We start from the raw sequence: 7,123 nt of genomic DNA, 5'->3' as shown, positions 1-7,123 counted from the left end.
TAAGCACTCAGTTTCAGGCTTGGGTCCAGCTTTGGGCTTCTTCACGGGAGTTGTCGTGGAATAGTCACGGCAGATGTCCTAGTGTGAGGACTTAGTCGTGGAGCCATCGCAGCTAGGTTAGCTTAAAGGGGTTAAACGGGACAAAGGACACATGATTTTATACTGGTTCGGCCCCTTGCGGTGAAGGTAAAGGCCTAATCCAGTTTGAGGCGGTATTGCTTATGTCTCGATAACCAGGGAGCGAATACGCTTGACCTATCTTTCGATCTCTTGTTTCTTGCCCTGAATCGTTGTCGGGGCATCCCTTTATATACACAGGTTGATGCCCAGTGACTCACGGAGTCCCGGCCGGCTCATAGACAAGGTGTCCGGCTCGGTGACTACTATACATGCCTTACAATACAAGTTATACATATATGGCGGTTTACCCCTATGGGCCTTATGTCGCCATTGGGCCTTGGGCCCTTCATGAACCGCCATCTTCAATATCTTCCCGGGCTCATACTGATGAACCACCATAGGTATAACCCGACCCCTCCTGGGCGGGTCATACCTAATAGTCATATCCCCAACATTAGTCCCCAGATTGATTTGAACTTGTTCATGTTAATATTCAACACTTAGGAAAAATATCTCCCTCTTCATTTGCGTGACATCTTATAACCCGCCATGACACCATCTTCTGCGATCGTGATAACCCGCCATGACGTCACCTATCATTAATTTTTCACATTATACAATATATCTTAACAGATCTTTATCTTTAATAGGCATCCTGAGAATCGAGGTGCCTGAGCAGCTGGATAATCATTCTTTTGGCCTCAGTTCTTCGCGCCCACCTGTTAACCTTTTCCTTATAAATAGGGTCGAACATCCTCTTTTCATTCTCCTGCCTTTCCTTCTCATCTTCCTCCTCTTGCGACTCATCTGCCACTTGATCTCTGCCACCGCCGCGAAGCTCACCGTCCTCCTCGCCCTCGGCCGCTGCATCAACCTGAACGGGACCAGAGAACACCGGCGCTCCACCGCAGTCTCATCTGCATCTGTAAGTGCTCACCTTCGTATGCTCCAGATCTGCATTAGGGTTAATCCTGTTCTTCGATGTTTTTCACCGTTCTTCGCTGTTCTTTGCCTTCTTCTTCAACCCTAGTAGTTTTTGATCTGAATATAGCATATCACTCGTCCAGTAGCAGTTTAGCCTTTGCTTTTAGTGCCAGCAGACCTTTTCCTTCATAGAAGATCTCACCAGAGCCCATGAACTCCTTTGCTGCTGCTTTTAGGTTTAAGAATTTACTGCATTTTCTGAACTACCACTGATCCAAAATTATAATTGCAGTTTGTGAAACCTGTTTGTCCAGTACTTAGCAAAAAATTTCTTCCTGATAGATCAACCTGGCCATGGTTGCTTACATCACCAGTTGTAGTTAGATTCAATACTTAATAGATTTCAGTCTTGATAGACATCAATCTGGTCATGGCAGCTTACATTACCAGTTGTATCATGCTCTGTAGTTGGCTTTTTCAAAGTCATCATATCCGCCGGATCAACATTGTCCTTGTAAAACTTCAACTCTTCTGTTGCACAGACAGACTTGGCATAAGCATCATCACCTTCTTCACATTCCAAAGCTATCTTCCGACTCCCATGCACTGAAATGGTCCCTTTGTAACACGGCATTTTGAGCTGCAAATAAACATAACAAGGCCATGCCATGAACTTAGCATAAGCCGACCGTCCAAGCAGAGCGTGGTACGAGCTTCTGATCTTGACCACTTCAAAGGTTAACTTCTCGGCCCTGGAATCGTGCTCATCTCCAAAGGCCACTTCTAGCTCAATCTTGCCTACAGGGTACGCCGACTTACCAGGCACCACTCCATGGAAAACAGTATTGGACGTCTTAAGATTTTTCTCGGTTAACCCCATGCGATGGAAAGTATCATAATAAAGGATATTAATGCTGCTACCTCCATCCATGAGTACCTTAGTGAATTTGTATCCACCAACTTTAGGCGCCACCACCAAAGCCAATTGACCCGGATTATCAATCCGGGGCGGGTGATCCTCTCAACTCCACATAATGAGTTGCTCAGACCATCGCAAGTAATGGGGAACTGCCGGCTCAACGGCGTTCACAACCCTCTCGTGGAGCTTCTAGTCCCGCGTGCATAGACTTGTGGTGAAGACGTGGTACTGCCCACTATTCAACTGCTTCAGATGACTTTGATATCCAGACTGTTGCTGCTGCTGACCCCCTTGACCGGATTGTTGATTGTAACCACCTTGATTACCTTGATTGTAACCACCCTGATTACCTTGATGGTGTTGGTGACCCTAGAAGACGGAATTAGAACCACCACCTCCGTAACCCGGGCCATGAGAACCGCCACCTCCGTAACCCGAGCCGCCGCCCGGCCCATGATTGTTCTGAAAAAATCAGAATTTTTGAGCTCCCTCATAATTTGACAATCTTTCCAAAGGTGGGTGGCCGACCTTTCCTTCGTGCCATGCTTTGGGCAGGGCTGATTCATCAAATGCTCAAGAGAGATACATGATCCACCAGTCCGAGGAGGTGGCTTCCCCTTACGACACTGACCATTATTCTGTGTATTGGTATTGGCCACAAAATCCGAATTACTATCAGCCTTGCGCTTACTATTGCCCCCCTGACTCGCCGGGTTATGCTGCTGGCCCTTGGTGTTGCCACTCTTCTTTCCCTTTCCCGTCTTATCATCATCAGACTCGGGGTCCTTGGTCCTATCAGAGTCGGCATACTTAATTAGAGCCGCCATCAGCTGCCCCATCTCTTTGCAATCGCGCTTGAGCCACCCCAGCTTCTGCTTAAGAGGCAAAAAACATAATTTTTCTCTAACATTAGAACTGTAGAGCCGACATTGATGTTATCAGATGAGTGTATGATAGCCTTGGCCCGGCGCACCCAATGGGTCGTTGACTCACCCTCTTCTTGGGCGCAAGCAGATAAATCCACAATCGACATGGGCTGTTTGCATGTATCTTTAAAGTTCTGGATAAACCGGGCCTTTAGCTCACCCCATGACCCGATAGAATTGGCAGGAAACCCTTTTAACCAAGTACGAGCCGTCCCATCCAGCATCATGGTGAAGTATTTTGCACACGCAACATCGCTGACCACCAACAGTTCCATGGCCATATCATAACTCTCAATCCAAGCCTTAGGGGGTAAGTCGGTTGTGTAGTTAGGCACCTTACGAGGTCCTTTGAAATCCTTGGGCAAACGCTCATTACGCAGACCGACACCAAACAAGGTATACATGTAGTTCTAGAAGTCACACCTGCCTCCACCGAAGCCGTCGGATAAACTGGAAGATGTTGATGAGCCGCCTGTTCAGCCTCACGACATGCCCTGTCCTGATCGGCCAAACCTTGCACACCATCATGCGGCGGGTCATTCCCACGCGGCTGGTGATGGTGCTGGTCATTGCTTGAAACGGCCGGTGAGTCCATGTGTCTACTATAACTCCGGCTTGGGCGAGGGGTCGAATGAATCCTTTCTCGACTGTAAGAATACGCCTCCTGCTATACCAGCGCTGTTTGAAGAAGCTCCCTAGCTCTCCGTGTTTTAACCGCCGCTGGAGAATCACCTTCCACTGGGAGAGCCGCCAATCACGTCGCCGCAGCAATCATATTATCCAAAGGGTTGGAATAATGACCCGGTGGTGTTGGCACATGTTGAGGTAGAGTATTATTCAGACGAGGTGGCTCCATCGTGCGTGGTTGAGCTGGTGCTCCAGCCCCAGGTGCTTCAACCCGGTTTATCTCCGGTGGTTTACAGGTCCCCTGCTCCAGGCGTACCAAAGAGATTTGTCACCTCATAAACTGACGACAGACGACTCCGATGCCTTCTTCTCATGAGCATCCAGAGCCGGAAGCAACTGGCCTGGATCTGTTGTGCCTAAGCATCCAGAGTAGCTCTCTCCGCTGCCATCCTAACATCCTCCGCCGCCAGGTCTTCTGAAAGCACAAGTGCTCCCTAGGTGGTTTTGGTAATTAATGTCAACATATCTCTTGTTGGACTAATACTTTTATCTAATATGTTTCAGATAAGTTCAACAATGGAGTGGCATGGACTAAAGGATGTGGGAGCTCCTTCAAGATGCTAAGGACAAAGGATTGGCTCAAGCTTCAAGCTCAAGACTCTTCATTTTATATTTTAGTGATCCAAGATCACATTGAGTCTATAGGAAAAGCCAATACTAGGCATGAGGTGTTGCTTAATGAGTTTCTTGCTCCACAGTGCTTAGTGATATGCTCCAAAACCCTCAACTACTTTCCCACTTCCACACATATGTCCTAAACCTAAAGTCAAACTCGGCCCCACCGATTCTTTCTATCCGGCGTCACCGAGTTCAGATGTCATAGCCACTACCACAAACCCTAGGCAAATCGGTCTCACCAATAGGGATCTCGGTCTCACCGAGATGGGATTGTAATCTCTCTGTGTATGTCCATTACCAAAATCCGTCTCACTGAGTTTGAGCAATCGGTACTACCGAGATTACAATGCAAACTTCCTGGTTGACTCATTACCAAATTCGGTCCTACCGAGTTTGTGTAATCGGTCCAACCGAGTTTGCCTGACCAACTCTCTGGTTAGCTTATTACCAAAATTGGTCTCACCGAGTTTGTGTAATTGGTCTCACCGAGATTACGTTATGCCCTAACCCTAACCATATCGGTCCTACCGAGTTGCATGTCGGTCCCACCGTAAATCCTAACGGTCACTAGATTTGCTAAATCGGTCTGACCGAGTTTGTTGATTCGGTCCCACCGAGTTTGGTAAATTAAGTGTAAGGTTAGATTTTGTGTGGAGGCTATATATACCCTTCCACCTCCTCTTCATTCGTGGAGAGAGCCATCAGACTGAAACTACACTTCCAGCATACATTTTCTGAGAGAGAACTACCTACTCATGTGTTGAGGCCAAGATAATCTATTCCTACCATATGAATCTTGATCTCTAGCCTTCCCCAAGTTGCTTTCCACTCAAATCTTCTTTCCACCAGATCCAAATCCCATGAGAGAGAGTTGAGTGTCGGGGAGACTACCATTTGAAGCACAAGAGCAAGGAGTTCATCATCAACGCACCATTTGTTACTTCTTGGAGAGTGGTGTCTCCTAGATTGGCTAGGTGTCACTTGGGAGCCTCCGACAAGATTGTGGAGTTGAACCAAGGAGTTTGTAAGGGCAAAGAGATCACCTACTTCGTGAAGATCTACCGCTAGTGAGGCAATTCCTTCGTGGGCGACGGCCATGGTGGGATAGACAAGGTTGCTTATTCGTGGACCCTTCGTGGGTGGAGCCCTCCATGGACTCGCGCAACCGTTACCCTTCGTGGGTTGAACTCTCCATCAACGTGGATGTACGGTAGCACCACCTATCGGAACCACGCCAAAAACATCCGTGTCTCCAATTGCGTTTGAATCCTCCAAAACCCTTCTCTTTACTTTCTTGCAAGTTGCATGCTTTACTTTCCGCTGCTCATATACTCCTTGCATGCTTGCTTGTTATGTATTGTGATTGTTAAACTTGTGCCTAAACTCCACTTAAACTTAAAGAATCTTAAAAACTGCAACTTTGGTACTTAGTGTCTAATCCCCCCCTCTAGACACCTCTTCTCAAGGTCCTACAAGTGGTATCAGAGCATTGGTCTCCATTGCCTTGGTTTAATCACCATTGGAGGAAGATGGATGAGTCTACTTTGGGGAGTCTTAGACATAGAGTGCCTATTCTTGATGGAGAGTATTTTCATGAGTGGAAAAATGAGATGCTTGTAATCTTCAATCAGTATCATTTGAACAAGTACATTGCTAGCCCTTGTGCACCTCATGTTGATCCTATGCATCCTACTCTTGATGAGTCAATTGACATGATTAGGAATCTTAGAACTGCCGAACTTATCATTAGAGGATTGCCTAGAAATTTGATTAGATGTTTGCCTACTCTTAAGTGTGCCTACACTATATGGAAATTTTTGAGGAACGCTTTCCAAATTATTCCTTGAAAAATCTAGATGAAATTCTCCATAAGTCTATTGCCTTGAGTAAGATGAATACTAGTGATCCTATGTTTGGTGATCGTCTGTTTGAACTTACAAACCTTATGCGTGCCAAAGGAGATGTTGGAATTATTAGTGATATTATTTCCGAAGCTATAAAAATTCATAAGCAAGATCATTGTCAAACTCACTCTAACGAATCACCCTCTCTAGGATTTGATCCACCACATGACGATGTTGAACATGGATACTATGATGAGGATGATGATAGTGACTTCGATCTTGATGATGCAATGAGACATTTTGGTCTTATGGCAAATCTTCGGGGATATATGTCAGGAGGAAAGGAATGGGTTCTTGATAGTGGATGTACCGATCACATGACCGGAGATAAAGACATGTTTCGTGAGCTTGCTGAAAATGATAGTCCTCGAAAGTATGTCACTTTCGGTGACAACTCAAAGGTAAGGTGGTTGGCCTCGGTAAGGTGGCCATATCACATGATAGCTCCATACAAAATGTCATGCTCGTTGAATCTCTTGGATACAACTTACTTTCAGTATCTAGACTTGCTGATTTCGGTTTCAATGTCCTATTTACTGAAGTAGATTGCCAAGTGTTTCATCGAGACAATCATAAAATGGTCTTTATCGGTATACGTAGAGGTGATCTATACATTGTTGATTTCACTAAAAAGGCTCAACCTAAAACTTGCTTCATTGCTAAATCCTCAAAAGGTTGGTTGTGGCATAGACGATTAGGTCACGTTGGTATGAGAAACCTTGACAAGCTTATTAAAGGAAATCATATCCTTGGTGTTAACAATGTCATATTTGATAAGTATAGACTTTGCAGCGCTTGTCAATCAGGTAAACATGTTGGAGGGAGGCATCCCGTGAAGAACATCATGACCACAAGGAGGCCACTCGAGCTACTTCACATGGATCTTTTTGGTCCCAACTATTACAAGAGTCTCAGTGGAAATTCTTTTGGTCTAGTTATACTTGATGATTTTTCAAGATTTACGTGGGTGTTCTTTCTCGATGATAAATCACAGGTCCAAACGATCTTCAAAAACTTCGCTAGGA

Source organism: Triticum dicoccoides, chromosome 7B, assembly GCF_002162155.2.
Source record: "Triticum dicoccoides isolate Atlit2015 ecotype Zavitan chromosome 7B, WEW_v2.0, whole genome shotgun sequence".
Taxonomy (NCBI): Eukaryota; Viridiplantae; Streptophyta; class Magnoliopsida; order Poales; family Poaceae; genus Triticum; species Triticum dicoccoides.
The sequence above is the reverse complement of the archived record's forward strand: the minus strand, read 5'-3'. Positions refer to the sequence as shown.